The sequence below is a fragment of the Parus major genome, chromosome 5, assembly GCF_001522545.3.
Source record: "Parus major isolate Abel chromosome 5, Parus_major1.1, whole genome shotgun sequence".
Classification (NCBI taxonomy): domain Eukaryota; kingdom Metazoa; phylum Chordata; class Aves; order Passeriformes; family Paridae; genus Parus; species Parus major.
Genome location: NC_031774.1, coordinates 41,659,093 through 41,677,138, shown reverse-complemented (window position 1 = coordinate 41,677,138; position 18,046 = coordinate 41,659,093). Strand labels below are relative to the sequence as shown.

Sequence of the window (18,046 nt, the reverse complement as noted above, 5' to 3'; positions counted from 1 at the left end):
GGAAGGAAGGAAGGAAGGAAGGAAGGAAGGAAGGAAGGAAGGATTATCTATGGAGCTGTATCTCAAGATGATTGTTTACTCTCAAGATCTTACTTTCTAACAGAGAATTTCTGAGGCATAATAAAACTTCCAAATATAGTCTTCAAACGAAGGACCTAAATCTTGATTTAAAACTTTGATTACAGACATCTGTAATCTCAAGTCAACTCACTATATATGCATGTGTGCTTCTAATGTTCATGTTAGTGAATCAACCACCTTAAATATGTCTCAGAGGGATAATGTGAAATGGAAACACCTTGAATGGACTTCATGCTCAAATCCTTAGGGCCTAAGGATTTGTAAGCCTTGTTGTGTGACTTGACTAGAGAAGGAGAATCCAATTTAGGTCATATATATGAAACATATGAATATATCAAAAGTTTTAGCTGTCTCTAAGTGCCTATTATATAAAATTAAAGAAGTAGCAAGCAGGAAAAATGTTCTTTTTGAGTCAGTATTCCCCATATTTTCAATATGTATATTTTTGTTTACCACAGAAAAGCTACCGTGACTTAGGTATTCGTTAGGTGTGCTGGTAATAGGAGGGGAAGTTTGCTTAAAAGCCTTATCAGTAGGAATTTATCAGGTTTTGATGTCCTTGAACCCTGTTCTTTTTTCCTTATATCTTTCCTGCACCCCATTTCTCATGTTTCTTGAACCTGTCATATCACTGGTTATGGTGATTATGGTTAGATTTCAGTCTTTGGCTTTGTGGAGTTAAAGCTACAAAATAGCTGAAGTCTTCATTCATCAGGATGTCAGTTGTCAGAAGGTCAAGTGGGATATGGAAGAATGCAGTATTTTGTTCTGTTTATCTGTGTATTCTCAGTGCACATCATCTGCATGTGGGCTTGATCTCAAACATAATTTTTTGCATGCCAGCCTGCAGAGCTAAAACTGGCTTTCCAGACAGATTGTAACAACACAAAAAAGCTTTCTGCAGACTGGGAGTGAACATAAAGGTTTTCAGCTCAGCCCTAGCTACCAGAGTTTGTATTTCCCTGTGTTTGCCAGCCCTTTAGAAGAACTCGTAACAATTCTCCAGCCTCATGTAGAGTGAAGGTCTGAGCACCCTCAGTCAGTGTCAGTGTCTCCCATACGTTAGACCTGAGCAGATGTTTTATGAGACAAATCTTTCTGAGGTTTTCTCAGAGATTCACAGGAAATTAGACCAATCCTTCCAAATCAGAAGTCGATAAGTTATACTTGGAAATGAAAATAACTAGCTTTGTGAAAAAGGAAATCTTGTAGCTGATGGAAGGAATGGCAGATTTTTGCGAGCTGCAGAAATTGTCTCTGAAGTGGTCCTTGCAGATCTTCAGAGATGGGCTGAACAGCAGTGCTAAAGCTGTCTGCAGTGGTTCACATAAAGACTGAACACACCTAATGGAAAATAACACAACTCTGTCACCTGTGCCTCTCAAAGCACCCGAAAAACAGACGTACATCTCTACTACAGACTAATTTGGAAACAGCTAGGCTGGATGCCTGACTGAAAGTGCAGGTAAACATCAGAGCTCTTTTCTCAGGATATTTTCCTTGCCTGTCACCAATATCTGTATACCTCAATATAATGTTGCTTCTCTGTTATCCAATACCATGGCAAACAGTCCAACTCCTCCTGAGTAGACTGTAGTGACCTCTTAATTTACTTTGTGTAATATTGGTGCTGAGCTGAAGTTCAGGTCATCCTGTTTTTATACTGGGATGGATATTTCCAAGTGAACAGACCAACAAGTTTCCCAGCATGATTTTCAGAAGTGGAAGTAACAGTAGGTGAGGTTGGAGAGAAGAAAATTCAACAGATCTTTTTTATCCAATGGGACTTACTATTTAATGTTGATTGCAAGAGTTTTCTTATTATATGTTTAGTTACGTATGAAAATCTTCATGAGGCTTCCACTTGTATTTACTTAGAACATAAAATTCTAACTTCAGGGGAACTTTCAGTATCTGAAGAAGAATTTCACAAGTATTTTTTTCAGGTTTCTGAAACTCTTAACTGTGACAAAGCCAGAAGCTACTTATTAAAGTTCATGATGGCTGCTTAGAGTTTTTTCTTTGAGTTGTTAAGGGAAGCAGAAAAATAATCCTTGTCTTATATCAAGATCCACGTCAGTGTGAGGCAAAAGGAAGATTTTCAGGCCACATGGCAGTTCTTTGTGGCTTCTAAAGCATTCCTTAATGTTATTGCCTCTGTTTTGGAGTGGATCACCACTCCTTGAGAAAAAGCCTGCTGGGGTGGCCCAGTGGTGCGATGAGATGTTTTTCTTTAAAGGACAGAATTTCCCCTCAACTGACCACTTCAGAGCAACAACAGGAAAAAAAAGTCCATGAGAACTAGGTAAGTTTCCATTCCCAAACTAACTGCGGAGGAGGAAGATCTTCCTGTTGCATTTATACTGTTTTAATCAATTTCATGTTTTCTCCCACTACAGAAGTGAATGTGCTGCTTCAGTGATTTGAACATTTACAAAGCCAAAGCAGCCCAGGGTACTTTAATCTTTTTGTGGCCCCTCCTTCCTCCTCCTTTCTTTGTTTGGGGACAGGTAAATAGATAAGTCATTACTGAGATTACTGCAGCCTGGATCATTACCCAGAATACCATCTGCCAGTATTTTGTCAAGCTTCCTTCTATTAAAAAGCCATTAGATTACATCTGACATTCATTTATGATCAGCAGATAAACCAGTTCACTTGACAGATAAATAGGAACCAAAGTAACTGGTTTTTTAATTGTGACTACTACCATATGTTGTAACTCATGATATACTTAATCACGGATCATGCTCTAATTAAATGTATCTTAAACCTCTTTGTATTGTCAATAGAATAAAAAAACAGATGACAATACTTTGATGTGACTTCAAGTTTAGTATAGACTTATATTTTCATTGACATACAATAATGAATTCAATTTGAAAATATATATAGATGTATAGGTGTATAGATGTATAGATGTATAGATGGATAGATAGATAGATAGATAGATAGATAGATAGATAGATAGATAGATGAAGATGTAGCATCTTTTTTTCTGATATTTGGAGAACAAGAACTGTTGTGTAAAGTTGGTGATATTTGAATTTTGAAGAAAAAACCAGAAGTAGTAGTTGTATTTTTATTAAGGAAAAGGGCTTTCACATACTGTCATAAAGGTTTTTGTGTACATTTGCTGGAATACCTATTTTGAATACAGTGGGCAACAAAAAGGATACTCCTGTTAACTGTGAAATTGTGCTTAGACTATATAATTTTTACTTTTAACAGAATGAAAGAAAACAGTGCTAAGTTTCAGACTTAAAGACTGTTTTATATCACTCTCTCTTTATTTTTCCTATCTTAGTGTGTTAAAAGAAACGCAGTGGAGTGTCCTGAGGATAACTCTATTGGAAATTTAGTTACTACATACTACTTAGTTTGCTTTCTGACTCCTGACAGCCTGAACCAGAGATGCACATGAGCCACAACAGAATGCAACAATCAGTGTCTCCTTTGGGGCAGTATGTAAATTTACAAATAAATCTAAAATGTGATTAAAATTTCTTAAGCATTTATGTGTTTAAAAAAATTAAATGTAGTTAATGTAAATACAACTGATAGGACTTCACAGTCCATATTTTCCATTATTCATTACTCTCTTTCGAAACATAATCTTCTGTGAATTTTTTTTTCCCAGAAACCTTCCAGCCATGAATTCTTTCCAAAGTTGTTGGGTTTTTTCATTGCTTTTTTTTATTTTGTGGAAAATGTCAAGACATTTTACATTGCTATTTCAGAATGTGGTAAAGAATAGAGATATATCCATGCAGAGACATGCAGATGTGAATTTTTCCCATGGTAAAAAAAGAAGACATGATGACACTTAAACAAAAGGAGATGGCCATACCAAGCATGACTGACATTTTTCATCTGATATTTTGTGCATAATAATTCTGAAGTAGAAATCTTCAGGAAAAATAACACTCATTTAAGCTGTTGAATACCTGCAAATGAGCATTTTTTCCTGAGAAAGCAACCGCATAATGCAAACTTTAATAGGACTTTCCACAGGCAAAGACTTTATCAGTTTTCTAATTGTAAGGATGAAAGCATTGATGAACATGGAGGATGACTTTTTTAAAGGACATATTCCAAAAGAAGCCAGAGCATGTTAAAGAAAAAAAATAGTACATCTCTATTTTCAGATTTTTCTTGCCATGGGTAAAATCAACCCTGTGGCCAGCCAAACTTTCACTTTGACTATCTATCTATTTATTTCTGTAGAATCTTGCTGAAACTAACTTTTTTTTCTTTCTTCTGTGTTCTCCCTCCATCCCTAAATAGGCAAATTTGCCAGAATATGAAGGAATGAGTGAAAGAGAGTAAAATCCTACAAGTGAATGTCTCCTTCATGAGAATCCATGAACTCTGGCTCCAGTAACCCTACAGTCTCACATGATTGTTACCCTAACAGAACATAGTTTGGAAAATGTGTTTTTACACTCTACACACTCAAAGTGTAATATTTAAGGAAGACATTGTACACTGACATTTTAGACAACAAAAAACTTAGATAATTGTGACAAAGTTAAGACAAATAAGCTGTAAACCACAAAATTTTCAGAAAACTCATCTGGCATTATAACATTATATTTATTATATTTATATATTATCTGCCATTATCTTTAGCTATATAACAATAGAAAGTCTGAAGTTTAAACAACAATATTTTAGTGATTAATCAACAATACTACCATGATTAGTAAGCTAGCATTAAATAATTATTATATTTCAGCGAGAAGTAAATATATTTTTTGCAAAAAGTTTGTCTGGACCTTTAAACAATTAAAATTTAATTAAAAGTTAGATAATACTCAGCAAAAAAGGTAAGAAAAAAGCAGAAAACAAATGAAGTTTATTGGCAGCAGTCATCAAAGTGTTGTAGCTTTACTTGCCTTGCTCTTTCCTTCAACTGCTTGGAGAGTGTTGGTCTGAAGTTTAGGAGGAGGGTAAACATGAGCGAGGACCAAAGAAGTGAAACAGTCTTGGGATCAGCAGTGTAGCAGTAGAATGTTTAAAAAATTAGCACTTTCTTTACCTTAAATAATTGGGTGTCATATTTCTGCAGACTTATTCCTGAATCTTTGGAGTGTCTCCTTTAAAAAAAAAACATTGCCTTTATAATGGGCAGCTCTCCAAGCATTTGTCAAAAGATCAGACCTTTGTGCACACACACACACACACAAAACAATATCTGAACGTGCCTTAAGTAGGTTAACCATTACAAAATGTGTTAGACCTCATCTACCTATCTCACATAGAAGAGCAGGTCTGGGAAAACAGTAAAAGAACTGTTTCCAGAACACATTAAAAGGATTTTGTACAGCTTTTTTTTTGCATCATTGGTTGGTATCAGTGAGAGGACAAGAACACTCAGCTACAGTCACAGGTCCAGTCCTTCTAGGGCATCCTGTTGCAAACAGGAATACTTGGTGCACGAAGAACTGGCTGGATAGCCTCACACAAAGACTTGTGGTCAGTGGCTCCTTGTACGTGTAGAGGCCAGTGACAAGTGGTGTCCCTCAGGGGTTGGTACTGGGGACAATACTGTTCAATGTCTCTGGTGGGGTTGAGTGCACCCTCAGGAAGTTTGCTGACAGCACCAAGGTGAGTGTTGCAGTTGACACATTGTGGGGAAGGGGTGCCATCCAGAGGGACCTTAATGTTCTTGAGAGGTGAGCAGGTGCAAACTGCATTAAGTTCAACAATGCAAAGTGCAGGGTCCTGCAACTGGGTCACAGCAATCCCAGACAAACCTACAGGCTGGGCAGAGAAGTGATTGAGAGCAGGCCTGTGGAAAAAGGCTTCGGGGTGATGGTTGATGAAAAAACATGAGCCATCAGTGTGTGCTCACAGCCCAGAAAGCCAATCCAGTCCTGGGCTGCATCAAAAGAGGTGTGACCAGCAGGATGACAGAGGTGATGCTGCTCCTACTCTGCTCTTGGGACACCCAACCTAGAGTGCTGCATAGAGTTCTGGTGCCTCCAGTAGGAGGGACATGGACCTGTTGGAGCAGGCCCAGGTGTCACAAAGGTGGTAATAAGGTTGCATGGAGACCTCATAGCAGCATTCCAGTACCTGAAGGGGGCCTACAGGGAAGCTGGTGAGGGGCTCTGTCAGGAACTGTAGTGGTAGGGTGAGGAGTAATGGGTGCAAACTGAAAGACAGGAGATTTAGGCTAGTGTTAGGAAGAAAATCCTTACTTTGAGGCACTGAAACAGGATGTCCAGGGAGGCTGTGGATGCCCCAACCCTGGCAATGTTCAAGGTCATGTTAGATCTAGTGGGAGGTGTCCCTGCCCACAGCAGGGGCATTTAGGACTAGATGACCTCTGCAGTTGCTTACAACACTTAACGCTCTATGATTCTCTGATTCTAGAGAGAATTCCCTGGAGAACTGTTTCTAGGGTTTTCTCATTTAAGGTTTTCTCCTTTCTCCTTTCAAATTTTAAGTGATGAGACACATAACTACTTTCCATTAGTGTTTACAAGTTCAGTTTACCTTCATATGAAGGTTTCTGGTTTTGTTGGGTTTTTTTTCATGGATAAAGGTCTCTTTCACTTTTTTTGAATTTTCTGAGACACCCAATCTCCGTTGTTATTAACTAAAAATCATGCAAACAAACCACAGGCCTTTATCCAGGCTTTCATCCAACCCGATTCTCCCACGTTTCCTGTTTCTCAGCCCTTTCCTTTAAACCTTAGACCACACTGACTAGTCCAAAATCTATTTTAAAAATCACTTACATATAAATAAGGTTTAGAGTAGTTGTAGGATTTTGAAGATCCCAGGTAGGAAAATCAATAGCCAACATTCTGTCTTTTATAAATAGATATTTCCAAATGTAACTGAGTTGTTTTTTTGGTTTGTTTTTTTTTTTTGCTTGGGATGCATACCAGCTGACATTTTGTGGCAGTCTATCCTCTGTTTAAAGAAAATATATGAGTTAAAGTTGCCTCTGTAGGTCTTTGAAGAAACTGGCAATTCAGGCGACAATGTATTCTAAATACTCACTGAATATATTGTTATGCTGTGGATGTTGCTTGTAGAGTGTTAGTTGATGCTGGTAACGTTTGCAATAATAATTCAGATTTTTGGACTTATTTCCATAAAATATGAGAATCTTTCCTCTCCACCATCTCTTAAATATTACTCAGGGAAGCAAGGGAAATGTAGCTATTCCTTTGGATGACTTTTTTTTTTTTAAATAAATTTTTATTTCTTCCAACACCACATACTTTCTATTTCAATTCTAATCCTTCCAGGTCTGACGTTATTCCTGAGCAGCTCTTTGTGGATTTATGTAATTACACATCTCTACCTTTCATACAGAAGGCACAGTTAGGCCTTGTTGCTTAAGCAGCATTCTGATCCATGGACATTTTTCTAAGAGTTTGGGTTTGTTGTTTTTCTGAATAACTGGGGAGCTGCAGGATGTAGGTTGATCAGTGGCCCAGCAGTTGGAACCGTGCTCTCTGAATTGGTATTGCACTAGAGATCCTCTAACACATGTCTGGAGACTGCTGCCAGGTGGGCCTCGGTGACCCTGGACACTGCTGAATTTCTGTTAAGCTTGCACAAGAGGAATGGTATTTCCCCACTCTCTTTCAAAGTATTAGTTTGCGCAAATCTCTTTTTCTTCCTTGCATTTGCCTGGCTCTTGCCAGGCAGGGACTCAGTCCTGCATATTACAGCTGCAGTCCTGGCACTCTGGGCTTTCATGTGAAGCTTGGACACGGGCTAGCTCCTGCTGCCCTTCCGTAGCAGGTGGTCAGAGGACAACTGCTGACAAGCAGTGTTGAGTGCTGCCTGGGTGGCATGTGTGTGGCTGAGATGTGTGTGGAAAAAAGGTCAGATCAAGTGGAATTGGCATAGCCCTAACCCAGACTTGGAGAAATAGTGCATCAATTTGCCAGTGAAGACTTACCAAGTATACAGCCTATGGCTTAAAAACAAATGGTACTATCATTGGAACCTGTGTTCACATATAAGGAACAAAGCACTGCTGCTTGTTTTGTTGACCCTCAGTTTAAAAGACCTACGGATTTAATTGGTTTTTTACTGACTCTTGTAAAACTGCCTTACAATGCTTCTTTTTTTAAAATTCTGGACACAATATGTTCAAACATTGCTATCCTTTACTTCTTACCCTAAAACACATGTGCACATCTATACACTACAAGGCATCTCATGGTCTTTGTATGTTAAGGGGCTGAATTTCTAACTAGTTCAGCTCCCATACAGTTAATTTCATAATGATCAGATTCCCAGAAGAGGCTGACCTGACAGTTTTGTGAACTGGAATAAATGGGATTGAGATTCTGCCATTTGTATTTTGGGAGGTCTCTGATTGCTACCTCAAGCAGACACTAAGCCAAAATCAAAAATATTTGGAAATTATGTTAGAAGAACCTTGATCAGGCATTAAGGCATTAAGGAAATGTCAGATACTAAGGAAAAGCCCCCCGACTTATTCTTGTCTTCCTTAATACAGGTTAATACCTCCTGCTTGTCTTTGAATGGCAGCAGGCTCTGGACAGGTCCCTTTTCTTGATTATGCAGTGGCAGGCCTGCTTTGAATTTCTTCTAATCTGCAGCCCAGAACAAGTGGAAATCTCATCAGACCTGTTAAATTCTGGCCTTCCCCTGGGGTTTGTCATTCAGTGAACATCCTCCCTTTGAGCTCACCCCATAAAATGAATTCCTTGTTCAGTACAGCAATGTTATGGGCTGTTGTTTTGTTTTTTTTTAATGAAGAGATAAGGTGGAGCTTATACTTAGCCAACAAAAAGCACCTGCTTGTGTTAACCTAGACCTGATCTGTCTTCTGCTGCTTTTGGCAAACAAAAAGATACATGTATGCATTAGCTGGAGCAAGCAAGAGATCCTCAGATACTAATGATATGGGGTTGTTTGTGTTAGATCAAGTAGAGCTGTGCAGTTCACCACAGGGGAATACATGCTTTGTGATGCGGGTCAGCTTTGGAAAAAGACTTGATCTTTGACTATTGCTTGTGGCTGGGCCAGTCATGATTTTCAAGAGAGAAGAAAAGTTTAGAAAGAAAGTGGATTTTCACAGCAAAATGTCAACCACAGTATTAGCAAAGTTGAGAATGGAGGACACTAGGACATATTTGCAAATGAAACCCCTAGAATTCTACAAATCTACCCTAGTCTGTTAAGCACTCTATGAGGGCAGAAATAGTATGCTCAGTTCTTTTAGCACTCTGTTTTTTCTTATTTAATAATAACAACCTTATTTGAGAGGGAACTCTCCCATGTTCCTTAATTTACCAGATAATTACTAATTGCTAAACTAAACCTGAGGCAGGTGTAAATTTACTCTGTCCCAACACAGCAGGCACAAAAGGATTCACTCTGATTCCTATACTAGAGCTCCCAGCTGAGACCTTGGCTGAGGAGCTGCCTCTGCATAGACATACAAGAACAGGCTTTAGGTTTTAGTATTTTTTTACATAAAGATCTGGACACAGTGCAAGGTATGTGCTCTTGAAAAAGATTTGAGCTGTACTTTAGGGAGAGGGGTTGGCAGTGAATATCTTTTGGGCCTATGGTTTCTTTCAAATCTGAAAGGCTATATTGCTTGATTACCAAATCAGTTCCAGAAAATATGGTGGCCAGGACAAAGAAATTAAAAGAGGGTAGGAGCTTTTACTTCTTTCCATATCCATTGCCCCCTAGCCTATTTCTACTGCATTCTGTTGAGAACATTTTTTTTTTTTTTAGCTCAAATATGTTGGTACTTTCAGTGCTGATGATCTGTTCTGCCCTGTGAGGGAGCTAAAATAACAGTCTTTAAAACAGCATTTGGCATTCAAGAAAATATCCCACAACAAAGATGATAGTCACTTATCATCCCTTGTTTCAGACTGATTGTCTTCAAAAGTATTCAGCTTAAATCTGTGATGGTCATGGCCTGGGGTGTATCACAGATTCCCTGGCTTTCTCAGGGTTATTGCAACAGTTGTGCTGTGAAGAAACAATGGGGCAGTGGGAAAGGGCTGTTTAATCTGGGGTATGACTTCTTTGCAACTGGTATTTAAGCTGGGATATTTTGTATAAGGAGACTTGGTAATGTGGCTACAGCTAAATGGGTGCTTTACCTCCTAAAAAGTGGAGTACTTTCAGAGGTAGCTGTTACGGAGCTCCTAAAGGACTTCAAAAATCTGGGAGACTTGCTTTGCATTAGATAACATTTTGAATCTGTGCACAGGAAAACCTGAGCACAGAATCAATCACTAGGTATTTTGTTAAGGTTAGACAATGAATTAGTTGTAGTGATTAATTACATCTCACCACTTAATTCCGGAGCAATTAGAGAATCATACTAGATTTACAGAGTAATTCCCATGCCTTTCCTTTATTCCTCCACACTATTTTCCCATAGACCTCCTTGAAAGTTCAAGGATGGATGTGCTGTTCTCCAGCCTTTAGTCAAGATTTGCAAAGAGTCAGCTGTGCATTTAATTTCTGTCCTTGTTCTGAGACAGTTAGTAGTTGTTTAGCCTGGAGAGCCAAATAGCTCTGGGGCAAAGGAATCAGTCTCCATGCATGGTTTATAACTAATGCTACTGTAATACAGAAGAAACATGAAGCACTCAATGTTTATTTCCAATACTATGGCACTGTGGAAGTTTGACGAGCTTGCACTCAAGCAAGTAGGATATGTTTGAGATATGTCAGCTTCTTAATCTGAAGAGTCTACATGATAAATACGCAATACTAGGCTAGAACCTGCAAAGACATCTCCTGTCTTCCCCTTATGATAGAAAGTGCTTTCACACTTGCAGAGAAGCAAATTTCTATAATATCATATATCTGTCATAGTGAATTTTTTTTTCTCCCTCCATTGTCAACAAAAAAAAAAGGTATAAGAGATTTAAGGGTAAAAACACTTTCAGATGTGTGTGTTCAAATTGAAATTCTGCTTTTTCTTCAGCTGGCTAAACTCTGTGATTTGCTCTTTGGAGTTCCTCAGCATCAGTTTATTAATGTATGTTTTCATGCAGGGAAAAAAGGCAGGAAATGCACAGCTGAAATTACAGTTTGACCTAGTTTGTGAAGTCCTAGGCAGTGAGTTTGTCAGCCTCTCAAGTCCATCTCTGTGAGAAGAGTCACCTTTAAGAGATGTGTTAGTTGTTCATGTTGTGTTTGATTTATGAGAAAAGATTCTAAATCTGGTTTAATCTTGGGATGCTGAAAGATGTTAACAGTCTGAAAAAATTGTGTGACATGAATACAAAGAAGAGAGGGGTCAGGGGAGAGGAAATATTTAGGAAGGTAGGCAGGATAAATATAAGCAAAGGAAAACTGAGATGGAACATCGTAAGAAAAATCCTGAAATTAAAATGTGTTCAGCTGAGTTGCAAGTACATTTTCATAATCCTAGCTCTTTAGGACAGACAATATTAGAAGAGAAATACACAGAAACCTACCTATATATCTGTAGGGTCTATCTGTAGACCAAAGAATCTGCCTACATACATTTTAAAGCACTTCTCACTGCAGTACTAGAAAGGGACTGGGGGGAAACCTGCTGAGCCAGGGAGGTGGTCTACATGGCCTGTGTACTCATTGTGAACAAAAACTCTGGAACCCAGGTCTCTTGCTTTATCAGACCACTGTGAGCATTTTGCCATCCAAATAGGTGGGATTTCCTGGCAACACAGCCTTATAAAACTTTTCTAAACTGTCCTAAAACTTTCTCTACTCAATGTTTCCACTTAATCTTACAGCTATCCGAACTTAAACTAGATTTTCAGATCCCCAAAGCTAGCTGAACCTGAAGGAAAGTGGCATCACCACTTCTTCCTCTGCCATGCAGAAAGCACTCATAAGTCATCATACTGCAAAGCTGAACATACCACTTGGTTTTCCTGTGTAAACCTGATGTATGTATTAAACCTGATTTTTTTATTTTTTTTTTTTACATTGTATTTTTTACAATGAGGCTTTGACTTTTCTGCATGGTATCTAGTGTGGGCAACAGAGTTAAAGTTAGTTCCAGTACTGGTGGGCTAATTTTCTTTTAATTATTATCTCAGTTGTCTATGAAATAGTGGCTTTAAGCACCGAGGAGAAAGTAAATACGGGTCCTTTCCAGCTTTGGAGGGTCAACAGATTTGCTAGGCTTGAGTAATTTTATTTTGTTAAATTTTATTAAAGCTAATAGGCAGAATTCAGGCATTACCAAGGTTTTGTATAATACTTCTATTCCCTTACACACTGCCAGTTGCTAACAGCACATGGACCTAATCTGAGGCAGCCCAGCTTCTGGAGTCAGCAGGCTGAATTAGTTGAAAAGGACTTAAGACACATTGCCCAAATATGAGGCTTTTTTTAGATGGTAAGTCATCCTTGCAGTTTAAGGCTAGAAATGGATCCAGACAAACATCCCTGAACTGGAGAAGAAATATGGACACAAATTTTGAAACTAATATTTTTCTCTACTGGAAAAGAACCCCCTAATTTTCTATTTATCCTGTTCCTCCTTGCCCTAACAAAGCAGTATTTTTCTGATCATGTGAATTTTATTTACTGACTACCAAGTAATTGCATGGTGAGTAATTGGATGGCTCTGCAGGACTGGAACTGGAATTTAAATGGAGTGCTAAACCTGTAGGTAAGTGTTCCAGCCCCGTGCTGTCCCAGCAGTGAGGGCAGGTTGCTCCCAGAGTGGTGGGATTCAGCCCAGTGGAGTCAAGTGCGCTTTGCAAGGAGCCATTTGGTTCTGTTGGCAGCCTTGGGGAAGGAGCAGGACAGAATGGTTCTGAGGAAGAATGTCTCCTACTAACTACCCATTGTCTGGATGGACTGTATCTAAGGCTATCTCTGAGAACATAGAAGTACTTGTAGTAATCGAAATCTCAGTTTGTTCATGCTGAGTACCTGCCGAGCTCTGTTATCTTTCACTGACACTAGATGAAAATTAAATATTTGATTTAGCTGCAGGACCTTAAGTAACTGCCTGAATCACTGCTGGAAAAGTAAATAAGATTTTAAAAGAAAAATTGGTAGCACAGAAATTGCCAGAAGGAAGCAGTACTCAGCACCACTTCAGCTGAAAGAGGGGAACAGTTCCTGCCATTTCTTAGCAGTGGATCTTTTCTTTCTGACCCAGCAGCAGTTGATTCGTTACCCTGAGCTGTTGTAATCTGCACCAGGTCCCACTAAAACCCCTGGGTGTTTTTTGCTTAAGGAATGATGAAAAAATGCAGCCCAGCTGCTATGATATAGAAATCTAAAAGAGCAAAGCTTGTAAAAAGAAGCCCAGCACAGAGAGAGCTTTTAATAATATAAATAGAATTTTTTCTCCTTTTCTTTTATTTTTCTTTTTGTTTTTTAAACCCCATGGACATTTTCCCTCCTATAGTTTTTTGCAAGTCTTCTTCCCGTTGTTGCTGGGAGATTTAAAACAAACAGTCAAACAACCAAGAGTGTTTAATGAACTCTGAATTGCCTTGCTATTAACTGAGAGTATTTCTAGGTTTCCCACTTCCCCAACTGGCCTAAAATCACAAAAAATAACCTCATTTTGTTATAATCCTGTTTCACAACTGCTTAATTCTACTCTAGACTGGATTTTTCTTTCTTAGCTCTCATTTTTCCCCTATTACACATGTATCCACTCTTCCTCTGTCACAAACAAGCTTGCTCACACACCCCCACACATCCATACTCACATACAGCAGGAGTGGTTTACAGCTTAATTTGAAAGATGTTTCTTAACAACAACAACAACAACAACAAGCTTTCATTGTTTCTGATGTGGAGCACAACTAACAAAACAAAGGAAACCAGAGTGGGCAGTAAAATTCTTGGGGTGTGCAAGCTCAGTTGTGGGAAATGTGGTGTTAATTTTTCATATTTTAAAATCCACTGATGCCTCTCACAGAACTCAAAAGAACATTTTGTTTACTTAAAAAGTAAAAAAAAATAATCTGATGACTTCGTTATATGGGATTTATTTGGATTCTTTCTTTTTCTTTACTAGGAAAGTTTGTAGGAAAACAGGATATTTGTCTCTGAAGAGGTTGTCTGCTACTTATTTCCTGCATAAACTTCCTGTTCTTGCTACTTCAGAAACTACTGTCTAATCCACTTGTGTCCCAGTTTAACTCTGTCACTGTGCACCTGGTCCCCAGACCATGGACTTCCAAAATTAATTCATTCATTCTGCCATTCACCCCTGCTCTTAATTTCTTTAGCATCCACTGGCTATGTCATGTGACAAGATTTTCCTCACTCTTTCTTTCCTTGAATAACCATTTTGTTCACCTCTCCCTCAAATTTCCCTGTTTCCTCATATGCCATTCTTCACAGTGCTTAAATTTGAACCGTCTGTTGAAGCCTGTGGAAAGAAGGTCCTTGCTTTTGTGGATGTTTCAGCACTGTCTCACTGCACACAGAAAACACCCACAGCCTTGAAAATATCCCTGGAAATTTGATTTCCTGGGGTTTTTGACTTTGTATCCATTCCTTTCATCCTCTAATTAGTACACTTGTTATGAGCTTACTTTAGTTTAGCTAGTCTCCGTGGAGTGTGGGAGTGCGGTAATATCGTGCCAAAACTCTTTTTTTTATTTTATTATTTATTTCTTTTTAATGTGATAAAATGCCACTTTCTTCCATCAGGGCAGATTACACAGTCAGCTGTGTATTAAAAGGTCAATGTACAAAAACCTTATAAAAGTATCGACCAGTCTGGAAGCTAGTTGTTATTTTTGTAATGCCCTGGTGACACAATGATTAAACTGATTAAGCCATAAATGATGAGGACATCAACTTCTGTCAGTTCAGCTCCTGGAATAGCCCTCCAGCCCCCAGTCTCCCAGTGTTCTGGATAAATGTGCTTTGAGTTCGTTGTAAAGCGCCAGGTCAATGGACTGCCGAGTACTCAAACAAAGCAGAATGTCCTGGCCACGTGTAAGGCCAGCTCTCCTGCTTGTGCTGCCACAGGTGAAATCAAGGCGAGGAAATGTGAGCAGCTGGCAGACCTACAGCAGATGCCATCTCAGTTTGTCTGTGATGATGAGCTGTTCCTCTCCACTGGTGACATGCTTTCCACTTCTGCCTGGCTATTTTCCCGGCCACTCATCATTATTTATTGTGCAGATTGTCTTAGGTCTGATATAATTTGCTCTGGAAAAAGTTTATAACTCTTTGTAGAACATAATCACAGGGCAACAGCTTCAAAGTATGTGAATGTATGCAACACTATCTACTCTGGCTACTCTGATGGCTCCAACAAATGAAGGTAAACATTGAGAGCATTTGAAGAGTGTGACAAGTGTGGATGGTAGTGGTGGCAGTGACTTGCTTATTACGCATGTCACACCAGGAACTCTGCACACCAGCTTTCTGCTATCTCAGTGGTGTGCCAGGACTTGGGGCCAAAACTTAATCCTAGCTGTTTAAGGACCTGATTACCTGGGAAATGCTCCTCTTTTGTAGTGTCACATACCCAGAGCTGGTGACGAGGGAGCTGAAGTGGGAGTGCGTCAAGACGACGTTTGTGGCAGCACAACTCTGTAGCACAGCCTGCGTTGGCTCACTTGCTAGGCAACCTCTGAATGCTGCCTTTCTCAAGTGTCTGGGAGGAGGTGAGCTGATCTCCTTTTGAGTATGGCTAGGACAGAGCAGCTCTGATTCTGAATCGTTATTCTGCCGCTGATTAATTAACAATGGGAACAGTTTATTCATTAACTGAACTTGCCTCTTTTCTCTGCTTTAATTTGGAAGAAGCAATTAAGTACTAGGGTTGATGAACCAGAGTGTAAATACACAAAGAGCTAGTCTCAAAGCCCTGTGCCTTTCTTTATATAAGGAGGATGTTAACACCTGTTTACCTGTAAGGTAAACTTCCTGCAGCTCTCCTATTAGGGCTTTTGGGGATGAGGCTATGGAGAGTGAGCAGTGTGGGTGCAGTATTGGCACTCATACACAACAGAAGCTGGGCTTGGGCCAAGATCAGTTTGCAGATGCAGCTGGTGCATCAGGCCCTGCATGGATTTAGCAGTTGCTGTGCATCTGCAGTGCTAGTAATGGTACACAACAACCTTGCATGGAAGGAATTTCATTCTCATTTTTAAAATATTTATTAAAGCCCTCTTTGTAAATGCAGCTACTTGTACTTGCTGCAGTAGCAGAGAGGATTTTTTGCTATGTATGTACGGATCACTAGATGCATCACTGACATATGTCTGCCTTCTGGATGGAAGGCAACAGCCTTTGTCACCATTTCCTGCGAACTTTATGGCCTTCTGGTCTCTTGCCCCTCTCCAATTCCTAGCACTCAGAAGGGATGAGAAAAGCACTACCAGATGAATGAGCAACTGGTGTAATCCTGCTGAGACAGGATACCACTTTCAAGTTGCATGTGATTGAAATTTGTGATGATTTCCACCCTTCTGGGGATCTGCTGGCCAGCTATAGGCAAAAAATGGCTCTGGGTTTGATATATCTTGGCAGCTGGAGGGATAAACTCTTGAGCGGTCATTAACTGATGCAGACAGACAGAAGCAAAGGGAAAGCAACTCAAGGGGAGTGAGATATGTGCTTTTCTTTGAATTTATTCCTTAGCTGCTGTTTCTTATAATGGTCCACTGATTCTGTAGTTAATTTTGTATAGAGATTTTGTAGTTTCTTTGTAAGTTTGAGTCTCATTTTTCCAGGAGCGAGTTCAAACATTTAGTCTTGGTCTTGAACTCTCATCTGACAGATTAGGCACCTGCATTATAATTATGACCAGACATTTTCTATTCCCAAGGACTTCTCTTGTCTCTTTCTCTTTGATGCCTGGAAGAGTTTAGTAACAGCCAAGGGAGTTAACAACTGAGTTACTTACTTCTTCAGTCCTTGGTGAGATGAGCTTGTGAAACTGCAGACTTGTTTCACTGTTACATATTATTGGTTCAGAGTGTGGTAGCACCTAGAAGACAATACAAGATTTCAAACTAGGCCTCCACCTGGCAAATGCCCTCCTTCTATGCTGGACAAATGTGTGATGAAAGAGAAGTAAGGAAGAAAGAGATGGAGGTACAGAGGGAGACAGCAGCAATGATGTTGAATAATCATGTCTTCCAGTCTCCTCCATAAGCCTTTATCTCTTCAGCCCTATTAGAGAGGATCTTGTTGGCAATAAAATTAGAAATGGAAACTAAAGACTGGGCATACAATGGGAGAAAGTGGCAGCTTGAAACCTCGAGACACTTCTCCTGTGCCCTTCGAAGAGGGACTGTCACAGGACTGATGTCAGAAGAATGGATATGGATTTGTCTGAGAGAACCTGTGCAAAAGGGTAGCAGATGAAGTATCTGAATCTTAGTGACACTCTATGTCTAACACAGCTCAAAGAAAAATGGATTCTTTAATTAGAGGAGGCTTTCAATTACACAAATTGCTGGTGCAATGTGTGGTCAAAAGCCTGTATGGAATAGGTCCTTCAGATTGCTGAGCATGCTTTCAAGACAAGATATTAAGGATAGATGAAATATGATTCAAAACTGTCTTGTAAAGATGCACTATGGTCATCTTGCCATGTGACAGATGAAGTTTGTTAATGGGCAAGGAGTGCATTGACTCTGGTCTCTCTAAGGCACTTAGTACAAATTATTCTGACTTGTGACAGCCACAAGCTGAAGTAATAAAATAAACCTGACCCTGCATGCAGCCTATGAACATCTTTCTTCTGCCAGACTACCAGACAACATGCTTTCAGATGTCTCTCCTAGGGCAATTGATTATTGATAAGCTTTTTCTTTTTTTTTTTTTTAAATCTGGTGACATACCACTTGCATAGGTAAGATGTTTCTCTTGGATCTCCTCTTCCCATCCTCTTCGTTGTTTATGCAGCAGACAGCAGCAGTAGTGCTGCATGTTCCCTCCTACCCTGGAAATCCACTATGTGGAATAAGCAGAGGGAATGAGCAAAGGCAAACTC

The 18,046-nt window shown here is 39.4% G+C and overlaps 1 long non-coding RNA gene across 1 annotated transcript; it reads right to left on the bottom strand.

Annotated features, from left to right (window-relative positions):
- Positions 1-4,865: 4,865 nt before the first annotated feature.
- Positions 4,866-17,996, bottom strand: LOC117244576. The gene is made up of 3 exons (XR_004497934.1): positions 17,895-17,996; positions 16,952-17,035; positions 4,866-5,180 (listed from the first exon to the last, which is right to left on the bottom strand). It is a non-coding gene; the product is annotated as an uncharacterized LOC117244576 (long non-coding RNA).
- Between the last annotated feature and the right edge of the window lie 50 nt (positions 17,997-18,046).